The following is a 13,639-nucleotide window of genomic DNA, read 5'->3' as shown; positions in this document are numbered from 1 at the left end:
ACTGTCTGCCTGTGTCCATTCATGCGAATGGACAGTTTGTTGCTGGTCATTCCCACATAGAAGGCTTCACAGTGTAGGCAGGTCAGTTGGTAAATCACGTGGGTGCTTTCACACGTGGCTCTGCCTTTGATCGTGTACACCTTCCGGGTTACAGGACTGGAGTAGGTGGTGGTGGGAGGGTGCATGGGACAGGTTTTACACCGGGGGCGGTTACAAGGGTAGAAGCCAGAGGGTAGGGAAGGTGGTTTGGGGATTTCATAGGGATGAACTAAGAGGTTACGAAGGTTAGGTGGACGGCGGAAAGACACTCTAGGTGGAGTGGGGAGGATTTCATGAAGGATGGATCTCATTTCAGGGCAGGATTTGAGGAAGTCGTATCCCTGCTGGAGAGCCACATTCAGAATCTGATCCAGTCCCGGAAAGTATCCTGTCACAAGTGGTGCACTTTTGGGGTTCTTCTGTGGAAGGTTCCGGGTTTGAGGAGATGAGGAAGTGGCTCTGGTTATTTGCTTCTGTACCAGGTCGGGAGGGTAGTTACGGGATGCGAAAGCTGTTTTCAGGTTGTTGGTGTAATGGTTCAAGGATTCCGGACTGGAGCAGATTCGTTTGCCACGAAGACCTAGGCTGTAGGGAAGGGACCGTTTGATGTGGAATGGGTGGCAGCTGTCATAATGGAGGTACTGTTGCTTGTTGGTGGGTTTGATGTGGACGGACGTGTGAAGCTGGCCATTGGACAGGTGGAGATCAACGTCAAGGAAAGTGGCATGGGATTTAGAGTAGGACCAGGTGAATCTGATGGAACCAAAGGAGTTGAGGTTGGAGAGGAAATTCTGGAGTTGTTCTTCACTGTGAGTCCAGATCATGAAAATGTCATCAATAAATCTGTACCAAACTTTGGGTTGGCAGGCCTGGGTAACCAAGAAGGCTTCCTCTAAGCGACCCACGAATAGGTTGGCGTACGAGGGGGCCATCCTGGTACCCATGGCTGTTCCCTTTAATTGTTGGTATGTCTGGCCTTCAAAAGTGAAGAAGTTGTGGGTCAGGATGAAGCTTGCTAAGGTGATGAGGAAAGAGGTTTTAGGTAGGGTGGCAGGTGATCGGCGTGAAAGGAAGTGCTCCATCGCAGCGATGGTACAGAAGCAAATAACCAGAGCCACTTCCTCATCTCCTCAAACCCGGAACCTTCCACAGAAGAACCCCAAAAGTGCACCACTTGTGACAGGATACTTTCCGGGACTGGATCAGATTCTGAATGTGGCTCTCCAGCAGGGATACGACTTCCTCAAATCCTGCCCTGAAATGAGATCCATCCTTCATGAAATCCTCCCCACTCCACCTAGAGTGTCTTTCCGCCGTCCACCTAACCTTCGTAACCTCTTAGTTCATCCCTATGAAATCCCCAAACCACCTTCCCTACCCTCTGGCTTCTACCCTTGTAACTGCCCCCGGTGTAAAACCTGTCCCATGCACCCTCCCACCACCACCTACTCCAGTCCTGTAACCCGGAAGGTGTACACGATCAAAGGCAGAGCCACGTGTGAAAGCACCCACGTGATTTACCAACTGACCTGCCTACACTGTGAAGCCTTCTATGTGGGAATGACCAGCAACAAACTGTCCATTCGCATGAATGGACACAGGCAGACAGTGTTTGTTGGTAATGAGGATCACCCTGTGGCTAAACATGCCTTGGTGCACGGCCAGCACATCTTGGCACAGTGTTACACCGTCCGGGTTATCTGGATACTTCCCACTAACACCAACCTGTCAGAACTCCGGAGGTGGGAACTTGCCCTTCAGCATATCCTCTCTTCTCGCTATCCGCCAGGCCTCAATCTCCGCTAATCTCCAATTTCTATTTGCCGCCGCTCGTACCTCACCTGTCTTTCAACATCACCTTTGCCTCTGTACTTCTGCCTCGACTGACATCTCTGCCCAAACTCTTTGCCTTTACAAATGTCTGCTTGTGTCTGTGTATATGCGGATGGATATGTGTGTGTGTGCGAGTGTATACCCGTCCTTTTTTCCCCCTAAGGTAAGTCTTTCCGCTCCCGGGATTGGAATGACTCCTTACCCTCTCCCTTAAAACCCACTTCCTTTCATCTTTCCCTCTCCTTCCCTCTTTCCTGACGAAGCAACCGTTTGTTGCGAAAGCTAGAATTTTGTGTGTATGTTTGTGTTTGTTTGTGTGTCTATCGACCTGCCAGCGCTTTTGTTTGGTAAGTCTCATCACTTTCTTTCTTTTTAGATATATTTTTTCCACGTGGAATGTTTCCCTCTATTTTATATATATATATATATACATATATATATATATATATATATATATATATATATATATAGAGGGAAACATTCCACGTAGGAAAGATATATCTAAAAACAAAGATGATGTGACTTACCAAATGAAAGTGCTGGCAGGTCGACAGACACACACGAACACAAACATACACACAAAATTCAAGCTTTTGCAACAAACTGTTGCCTCATCAGGAAAGAGGGAAGGAGAGGGAAAGACGAAAGGATGTGGGTTTTAAGGGAGAGGCGTCTTTCCCTCTCCTTCCCTCTTTCCTGATGAGGCAACAGTTTGTTGCGAAAGCTTGAATTTTGTGTGTATGTTTGTGTTCGTCTGTGTGTCTGTCGACCTGCCAGCACTTTCATTTGTAAGTCACATCATCTTTGTTTTTAGATATATTTTTCCTACGTGGAATGTTTCCCCCTCTATATATATATATATATATATATATATATATATATATATATATATATATATACAGAAAATTTTAACTTTCTGACCAAGTCTTAGTAATTATGATGTTCTGAAACATCTTTTGAATGAACTGCAAAATTTCAAGCCTGTACATCAAATATAAATTCATTTATCCTACGCCACTTTCCTCCATCTTGTTCATGAAACACCCCCCCCCCCCAAATTTGTGTCTAATTGAAACAGTTATGGGATTATTCCATGCCAACATCTTACACTAAGAACCCGAATGAACAACAGTACTCGACATACCACTTCAACTAATTTGATTCACTTGTTGGGGACATGAGGATATTCATTGCACAAGGAGTAACACAGCAGAGACCTTTAGTCACTAATATTTGTTTTTATTGTTATTACAAGAGGCCTTGCTGAACCTAAGTGTCTGGTGCCACCTTCTCATTCAGCATGGATTCAGACCTTTCACTGGTTACATTTATTTTAATTAAAAAGACATATATTAACTGTAACAGCATATAATAACATGAAATAACTGTTTTAATGAGAAGTTACGTATGTGTTTAATTCTTATTCTACTATATCTGTGAATTCTTATGAGTGGAGATATTGTAAAGTGCAGATGACAATATTAAATCTTACCAACATACTGTTAAAAGTTATGTTCCTCTCAACTTCTTCAGTAAGTTCCTCACATTTCCTCAATATACTCCTTTATTTTTTTATTTTTTTCTGACTCAACATTGTTAAAATTATATTGAAAATATATTGTTAACCGAAGTGCATATTTCTGTGATCTCATTTTCTCCAGAAGCAAGAGAACTAATGCGTTAATCTACTTACTAACCCATGGAGCTACAGGACCTGACATGCATCCAGTAATATAGTAAAGCACAATTATCTCAGATTGAAGGCACTGGTTATTGTATGTTCCTAGTCTTTAACTGTAACAGCATCATTCACCTATCTATGCATGGGAAGAAAAAATTTTCTGCCCTTGTTAAGTTGATCCGAAGACCATAGGACATCTCACAGGTGCGATGAATCTAGGCATGTTTTGAATTCTGGCTCTAAATCCAGTCAACTGGCAGCAGAGCAACTTGTCACTTTTCATGAAAATGCACTCAAGTGGCCTTTTTTCCATAACCTACACCATCCTTTCCCATAACCTACACCATCCAATAAACAAATTTACGTGGGAAAGTTATCACTGAAGTAGACTGTGAATTTGGTTTGGGGTGCATGTGACGAAGTCCTCAGGTTTGATGCGAAATGTGTTGTTTCAATGCGGAAGAATGCCATAAAATATAAACTGTTAAGTCAGATACTTGGCCTTCTAACACTAACCAAAACGGCCTTGCTGTGCTGGTACTGCGAACGGCTGAAAGCAGGGGAAACTACAGCCGTAATTTTTCCCGAGGGCATGTAGCTTTACTGTATGGTTAAATGATGATGGCGAGCTCTTGGGTAAAATATTCCGGAGGTAAAATAGTCCCCCCTTTTGGATCTCCGAGCAGGGACTACTCAGGAGGACGTTGTTATCAGGAGAAATAAAACTGGCATTCTACAGATCAGAGCATTGAATGTCAGATCCCTTAATTGGGCAGGTAGGGTAGAAAATTTAAAAATGGAAATGGATGGGTTAAATTTAGATATAGTGGGAATTAGTGAAGTTCGGTGGCAAAAGGAACAAGACTTCTGGTCAGGTGCCTACAAGGTTATAATTACAAAATCAAATAGGGGTAATGCAGGAGTAGGTTTAATAATGAATAGGAAAATAGGAATGCGGGGAAGCTACTACAAACAGCATAGTGAACGCATTATTGTGGCCAAGATATTTATGAAGCCCACGCCTACCACAGTAGTAAAAGTTTATATGCCAACTAGCTCCACAGATGACGAAGAGATTGATGAAATGTATGATGAGATAAAAGAAATTATTCAGATCGTGAAGGGAGATGAAAAATTAATAGTCATGGGTGACTGGAACTCGACAGTAGGAAAAGGAAGAGAAGGAAACGTAGTAGGTGAATATAGAATGGGAGTAAGGAATGAAAGAGGAAGCTGCCTGGTAGAATTTTGCACAGAGCATAACTTAATCACTAACTAACTAGCTAACACTTGGTTCAAGAATCATAAAAGAAGGTTGTATACATGGAAGAAGCCTGGAGATACTGGAAGATCTCAGATAGATTATATAATGGTAAGACAGAGATTCAGGAACCAGGTTTTAAACTGTAAGACATTTCCAGGGGCAGATGTGGACTCTGACCACAATCTATTGGTTATGAACTGTAGATTAAAACTGAACAATCGCAAAAAGGTGGGAATTTGAGGAGATGGGACCTGGATAAACTGAAAGAACCAGAGGTTGTAGAGAGCTTCAGGGAGAGCATTAGGGAATGATTGACAAGAATGGGGGAAAGAAATACAGTAGAAGAAGAATGGGTAGCTTTATGAAATTAAATAGTGAAGGTAGCAGAGGATCAAGTACGTAAAAAGATGAGGGCTAATAGAAATCCTTGGGTAACAGAAGAGATAATGCATTTAATTGATGAAAGGAGAAAATATAAAAATGCAGGCAAAAAGGAATACAAACATCTCAAAAATGAAATCGACAAGAAGTGCAAAATGGCTAAGCAGGGATGGCTACAGGACAAATGTAGGGATGTAGAGGCGTACATCACTAGGGGTAAGATAGATACTGCCTACAGGAAAATATAGGAGACCTTTGGAGAAAAGAGAACCACTTGCATGAATATCAAGAGCTCAGATGGAAACTCAGTTCTAAGCAAAAAAGGGAAAGCAGAAAGGTGGAAGGAGTATATAGAGGGTCTATACAAGTGTGATGTTCTTGAGGACAATATTATAGAAATGGAAGAGAATGTAGATGAAGATGAAATAGGAGATATGATACTGCGTGAAGAGTTTGACAGAGCACTGAAAGAGCTAAGGCGAAACAAGGCCCCGGGAGTAGACAACACTCCATTAGAACTACTGACAGCCTTGGGAGAGCCAGTCCTAGCAGAACTCTACCATTTAGTGGATTGGATTGTTTTGGGGGAAGAGACCAACCACTGAGGTCACCGGTCTCATCAGATTAGGGAAAGACTGGGAAGGAAGTCGGCCGTGCCCTTTAAAAGGAGCCATTCTGGCATTTGCCTGGAGTGATTTAGGGAAATCACGAAAAACCTAAATCAGGATGGCCGGACGTGGAATTGAACCATCGTCCTCCCGAATGCGGAGCCAGTGTGCTAACCACTGCGGCACCTCGCTCGGTACCATTTAGTGAGCAAGATGTATGAGACAGGCGAAGTACCCTCAGACTTCAAGAAGAATATAATAATTCCAATCCCAAAGAAAGCAGGTGTTGACAGATGTGAAAATTACCGAACTATCAGTTTAATAAACCATGGCTGTGAAATACTAACACAAATTCTTTACAGACGAATGGAAAAACTGGTAGAAGCCGACCTCGGGGAAGATCAGTTTGGATTCCATAAAAATGTTGGAACACGTGAGGTAAATCTGATCCTACGACTTATCTTAGAAAATAGATTAAGAAAAGGCAAACCTACGTTTTTAGCATTTGTAGACTTAGAGAAAGCTTTTGACAATGTTGACTGGAATACCCTCTTTCAAATTCTGAAGGTGGCAGGGGTCAAATACAGGGAGCAAAAGGCTATTTACAATTTGTACAGAAACCAGATGGCAGTTATAAGAGTCAAGGGGCATGAAAGGGAAGCAGCGGTTGAGAAGGGAGTGAGACAGGGTTGTAGCCTACCCCTGATGTTATTCAATCTGTATATTGAGCAAGCAGTAAAGGAAACAAAAGAAAAATTCGGAGTAGCAATTAAAATACATGGAGAAGAAATAAAAACTTTTAGGTTTGCCGATGACATCGTAACTCTGTCAGAGACAGCAAAGAACCTGGAACAGTAGCTGAATGGAATGGACAGTGTCTTGAAATGAGGATATAAGATGAACATCAACAAAAGCAAAACTAGGATAATGGAGTGTAGTCGAATTAAATTGGGTGATGCTGAGGGAATTAGATTAGGAAATGAGATGCTTAAAGTAGTAAAGGAGTTTTGTTATTTGGGGAGCAAAATAACTGATGATGATCGAAGTAGAGAGGATATAAAATGTAGACTGGCAATGGCAAGGAAATCGTTTCTGAAGAAGAGAAATTTGTTGACATCGAGTATAGATTTAAGTGTCAGGAAGTCATTTCTGAAAGTATTTGTATGGAGTGTAGCCATGTATGGAAGTGAAACATGGACGATAAATAGTTTGGACAAGAAGAGAATAGAAGCTTTCGAAATGTGATGCTACAGAAGAATGCTGAAGATTAGATGGGTAGATCACGTAACTAATGAGGAAGTATTGAATAGGATTGGGGAGAAGAGAAGTTTGTGGCACAACTTGACTAGAAGAAGGGATTGGTTGGTAGGACATGTTCTGAGGCATCAAGGGATCACCAGTTTAGTATTGGAGGGCAGTGTGGAGGGTAAAAATCGCAGAGGGAGATCAAGAGATGAATACACTAAACAGATTCAGAAGGATGTAGGTTGCAGTAGGTACTGGGAGATGAAGAAGCTTGCACAGGGTCGAGTAGTTTGGAGAGCTGTATCAAACAACTCTCTGGACTGAAGACCACAACAACAACATAAGTCAGATAACTGGGATCACTGAACTCTTACAAAAAATTGATAAACCAACAGAGGCACATAGTAAAATTTGCACTTTAATGATTGAGGGAGGAGCTCTGACAAACTAAAATCTAAAAATTCAGCAACATAACCCTGCTAGTTAGTAAATAAGAAGCAACACACTAAAACAGGATTTATTGAAATAAGCTTGCCACAGAAACTGGTAAGTAGTCATATCTCACTGAAAAGGCAGGAGGAAGACTGACATCAATAGAGCGAGGGTTAGGAATGGTAGAGGAAGAAATTCAGTTGTTTCCTATTAAAAAGAACCATCTCAGCATTTGCCCTAAACGATTTAGGGAAACCCCAAAATATCTAAACTAGATGGCTGAATGGGAACCTGAACCTTAGTTCTCCCAAATGAGAGGTCAGTGTATTAATGTGCTACCTGTCAAGTGTCTACAAATCATTCAGTTAATTCATCCTAGACAGCTCAACAGTGTTGCTATACCTTTACATACAGAGTAGGGCAACCTGGGTGTTTTAGGCTCTTTCATCTACTACCAACAAACTTTGGCAAGTCTGCACAGCACTAAGAGACAGGAGAACAGATGAATTCTAGCTGTCGATCACATCTTTGCTACAGCACCTTCAGCTCTGTAGCATGCATTCTAATTAAATAAGGTAGTCGTACAATGAAGACATGATGCGGAAAAATAGAGTAACTAAGGGAACACTCATCACAGTCCCATCAGTGTACATCACTTGAACACACTAACATTTATTTTAAATGTCATCAAGGTATGGTTCATCATTTGATTTACACTTCGCAATTTTCTGGGACTGGTTGGTTTTGAAAAGAAACTTGGGCCTCATTTATATCGAAGTTTCACATCTACCAATCTAAATACCTCAAATTCTGCTTCACCCAGTCTTCTAATGACCACAATGCTCATGGTACATTATCAACAAAGAGCTCCACGTGCAAGAGAAATGGTAGGGCTTACTGCAATTTCTGCTACAAAATGTACCTGCTATATGGCTAGCAGTAACTACCCAACTTCTGTGCAGTTACTCGGTTAAGTCAATGATAAGACCTTCTACACCAGACATTTCCTGTCAACAAAGGCAGGGCAACATCTGAAAGCAACTAATTCAGCTCCAACCGCTGCACGACATTCTTTGTGGGCTTGACCATTAATAAACTACCTGTCCCCACAAACAGCTACTGCCAAATTAGGGCCAAGAGACAACTGGATCACTCAATTGCCAAAACCACTGCACGACACAGTGTTCGTGAAGTCCGTGGGGGCTTCACAGTCTATGCCATTTGGACCTATCCCACCAATACCAGTTTTTTCCTCCTCCTCTTTCTTCTTCTAAATAGTGCAGGTCTCCTTCCTTCCACAGCCCTCTGGCTTCAATCTTCACTAGTACCTGCCCTCTTCCCTTTGATGTTCCCACTCCATCTCACGTATGCCTTCTACCCCCAGCTCACCTAAGCAGTCCTGCCTTTCCCTGCCCATCTCTCTCCTCTCCCACCCTAACACTGCTCTTCCAATGCTCCACCTAGCAGCCTACCGTCCTGTCCCTACATGCTCCTACAGACAACAAAACGTCTTCCCCACCCTTGTCCGGCTATTCACCCCGTATCTACACTCACCTCTCCCATATCCCATTGCCCACCTCCGCTGAGATAACTCTCATCTCAGTGGGGCCACACACGCAAAGAACAGAGAAGACAGTGGCCCAGAGAAAGAGAGAGAGAGAGAGAGAGAGAGAGAGAGAGAGAAGGAGGAAGGGGGGGGGGGGGAGTTAAATGTGCCTGTCGGCTGTTCAAAGCCTCCTCTACATATTTCTGTAATGATGTGTTACTATATTAAATTATAGGTGAAAAAAAATTATTTCTTTTATACTTTGGGTAACTTTATGTGAAGATGCACACCAAAGTATATGCCTACAGAACTAGAAGTGAATGAGGAAGAAATTGCAAAATCTTTAAAGCCTTATAAAATAGTATATCTCTTAGAACAGCTGCAGTTCTATATATAATTATTATTCCTAGTTATTTGACATATATGGAAACAGCAATACATTGGGTCAATGGAAGCATCCAATTCCACCCATCTGCTTTGACCCGTGACGTAATGGTAGCGTTGTGTGTGACATCACTATGGCATCTACATCCATACTCCGCAAGCCACCTGACGGTGTATGGCAGGCTAGACATTGTGCTGTTGCATTTGATGGTGCCCTCTGGTGGTGGATGTCGACTGCTAAGTTTAGTGTGTGGTATTGGATTCATTTAAGTTTTGGTTGTCATCATGCTAACGTGGTTTTGAGTTTAGGTTGTTAGTGCAGTACTGTATGTTGTGGAAGTGTTTTCAGTGAGTTACTAAAGTTTTTCTTTTTTTGTTTATGTGTTTGGAATTTGTCAGGTCTGATTAGTTTGGTGTTTGTTGTGTGGAAAGAATTTTCTTTTTAGTTAGGTATGTATATGACAGTGAACTACACATATGTGTGTGTGTGTGGGGGGGGGGGGGGGCGCAACCCATGTGGTATTGCCGGAGGCTTTTGCTGGTAATGAATTTTTGTTCCGGTTTTATTCTACAGTAAATGTGATATTTTGTCTATTTTACATGTATGGTAGATCGGGTGTTTTTTATTCATGTACTGTATTTGGGCTTTCGAGTGTTGGGGTTTTAGTTCCATTTTTCAGAGTATTAGGGGTTTGTTTTTTGGTACTAATAGCTTCAGTTGAGCTATATAGGCGAAGAGAAATGTCCGATTCTACTTTTCATACTTGCAGATGTTGGTTTTTTGGTATTGATAGTTGCAGTTGAGCTATAGAGGTCAAGAGAAACAACCAATTCAACTATTCATACTTATGGGTGTTGGGTCTTTGGTATTGATGGTTGTGGGTGCGCTATATAGGTCTAGTGAAATGCCCCATTCCTGTGGTTTTGATGGCAGAATTCTTTAATTTAAATTTGTTTGGATATTATTTGTTTTAGGGTGGTGCAGTGTTTCTTTACTGATGTATTTTTAGCTTTTCCTCACTCAAAACCCCCAATTTCTGCAGGTGTCCCACTAGTTTCATTTTATTTTTGGAGTGATATTTGTTGGCATGTGTATGGAGTGACATCATTGTCACCACATTGTATTCGTTGGAACCAGCTCTTTCCACCATATTCATATGTCATGGCAGATGGGTGGAATCTGACGCTTCTGTAATGCCCAACACATTTAATACAAACATGAAAGATGGTAGACAAACACCAACACCACAAAACTGTTGTCATTCTAAGCACAAAAGCCAACAAGATTTCAGCAGATAAAGAGGAAGATAAGCCTTACAATTACATAATTAAAAGTTAAAAATGTGAACCATGGTTCAACTTACAAATGGACATGACAGTTTGCATACGAATATGTGAAGAGGCTGGGCTTAAGTGGGCAAAGTAGTTGATATGTATTTAAAAAAGCTGGAACTGAAGTGTTTCACTAGCCATTGTCAACAGCTCAATTTACAAAAACCTCAAAACACTAGCTTACAAAATGGAACACTTCTAATATGGCAAAAACACCATTTTTCTATACTATTGTGAATGACCTATTCGTTCAGATGATTTCACATGAGACTGAGTATACAATCTGGATGCTGTAGTTGGTTCGTGTCACACTGAAGTGTGCTTCTGATGTTGGGTCACAGGCAAGTTAACAAAAAGACTGCTAAACAACTAAGCTTTCAGCCAAAAGGCATTCTTCTGAATTATACAACATACACACATACCTATTCATGCAAATGCACCTCACACACTCATGACCACTGTCTCCAGCTGCCAAGGCCATGTATGTTGTCTAATTCAAAAGAAGGCCTTTTTTTATGCCTGTCAGTGACTCAACATCTCCACTACATTGGTAAGAAGCAATAAATCCTTTTCATAATAGTGTCATCATTCCATCCTGGGTTTTCCACTGTTTGGAGTATAGATGAACCAAGCACAAATAAAGAAAATGCAACTTTTTAATGTCTACTTCTAGACCTACAACAGAAAAAGCAAAGAACTGCACAGAGAGCAACAGGGAAAGACACCTATAAAGATGTCTAGTCCTTTCCAAAGGCAGCAATCAAACATAAAGCTGATGGAAGGAGAAAAGAGAAGAATTGACAATATCAAGTCAGACTGAAAAACTGGACAGGAAAAGAGTGGAAAGTGGGGTCAACTAAGACTACTAATAATACAGGTCTGCTTTGTCTCTTGACGTAATGAGGTTGTGTCATGCAATGTGATATGTAAACTTACAGAAAGAGAACAGAATGCAATTTTTTTCTGTTTTCATTTACTGGAATGAAGGTTGTGATGACAAACTGATCCGTAGCACAGCCAAGGTCTATGTTAGGTTAAAGGTGACAATTGGCTTCAGAGTTGGCAAAGCAATATCAAAGGCTAATATTAATCTGAACCATGCGATTTAATAATATGAAATCTGAAGAATAGACAAATTAAATGCAAGGCTGTAAGAAAAGCTATAGTGGATGAATTTTCTGATAGTGAAAAGGATAAAGCTCTTTTACAAGACAAATCTGATTGAATATCTTGAACAACTACTGATGATTAGTCCCAAAATAACAGTGCCTGAAGAATGAAGACAAAAATTGATGCTCTGATGAATGCAAATAGGTTAAATGATGTGCAGTTTGGAAAAAACAATGAAGTTCTATTTGTTGCGCAAACAGAAAAAAAAGACAAAAAAGATAGAAAGCAAAATAAATGCAGCCAACTCTATACCTTTTTCCCATTTTGCAACAGCAACATTAGTGGATTTGTATCAACCCACATTTACAAGTATTACATCTACAGTAACAGTTGGCCTTTAAACAAAAAAACAGTAAAAAATGACTTGTTGGAATGTGCCCCCCCCCCTTTTTCCATTATAGCACACAATGGCAGATGATAAACAGTCCAAAACTGCTGCTGACACAAACCTTTGCTGGTGATTGGACAACTAAGATAAAAAATAAATACACAGGGCTGGGTAGAGATAATTCTAACTACAGTCATGAATGGAATATACATAATGGAAAACAGTAACAGAACTTTGGGCAAAACTACTAATGGTTCAAATGGCTCTGAGCACTATGGGACTTAACATCTATATTCATCAGTCCCTTAGAACTTAGAACGCTACCGCACGACCACGGGCTGCGGAAGGCAAAACTACTCTCTTTACTACAAGGTCACTAGAGACAGAATATCAACTGAGCAAGTAATTAGTTCCATATTTCACGAGTTGTTGTTTGTTGTACAAATATGATGCAGTTTTAAAACTCGCACCCCCCTTCCCCGGCAAGTTTCCCATTTACTGAAAGATGTGAAACTAACATGTGACAACCAAAAACACACCTACTGTCAATTTCTGTAAACACAATGGTCATAGTTAAATTATCATATGTTTACAAAATACGGGAACAATGCAACAAATATCAAACGAGTTGTATATGTTTTAAGAACAGATAAGTACATGAATAAGATTTTTTATTCCTGTTGCTACAGAGAATGTAAACAAAGTCTTTTGCATATTATTTTAGCTTATGCTGAAAGAAGCTTATCAGCTGAAAATAATAGTGAGCGAAGTTCGTAGTTCGCAAAAATTTTCGAGTAAAGCTGTTTAGAAAAGTAGGACTAGTTTTAACACCAATAGACGCAACACACTGCAAGAGACACCCACTCGTCAAATAAACATATTAGCTGTCCTAGCAGATTTCTAACAAACGTTACGGAGACAGTATGTGGCATACACACACACAATTTTTCCCTGTTTCGAAAGTTAAAGCATATTTAGTGCATAACGCTAACAAAAATAAGTCTATTCAACGACATACAACATAAGCACTACGTAGCAGATAATAATTGGTAATTCATACCTGCGTTGAAATATAATATACACTATTAAATAACTTCTTCACTATTTATTGAGTTTGATTAATATCTATAACAACCGGGCAACGCAACCCACCACAAAACACCCCTCGCTTCGTCGAAACAATCCAAAGATGGGTAGTAAAGAGATTGCATTGCTCACGCTCCATATATTACAGGAGGCTGCGCATTGCTTAACCACGAGAAATAATACACAGATTGCAGCAGTAACGTCTATTTGGATCGCTGGATTGCAGCAACCCGACGCAATTTTTATATAACGATAACTAGTTTTCCCATTTGAGATTGCAGCGAAATATTTCACAACGAGATTAGCAAAA

At 40.7% G+C, this 13,639-nt stretch overlaps 1 protein-coding gene across 1 annotated transcript in view; it reads right to left on the bottom strand.

Moving 5' to 3' along the window:
* LOC126248395 (serine/arginine-rich splicing factor 11-like) overlaps positions 1-13,428 on the bottom strand; it is a 33,800-nt gene extending 20,372 nt beyond the window's left edge. Inside the window, exon 1 of the mRNA XM_049949354.1 lies at positions 13,304-13,428. The gene's annotated coding sequence lies outside the window, so the exon portion shown is untranslated. The remainder of the gene's footprint in view (positions 1-13,303) is intronic.
* Positions 13,429-13,639: the final 211 nt, after the last annotated feature.

This window comes from Schistocerca nitens, chromosome 1, assembly GCF_023898315.1.
Source record: "Schistocerca nitens isolate TAMUIC-IGC-003100 chromosome 1, iqSchNite1.1, whole genome shotgun sequence".
In the NCBI taxonomy this organism is placed as follows: Eukaryota; Metazoa; Arthropoda; class Insecta; order Orthoptera; family Acrididae; genus Schistocerca; species Schistocerca nitens.
Note: the sequence above shows the minus strand (reverse complement) of the source record. Positions and strands in the feature narration are given on the sequence as shown.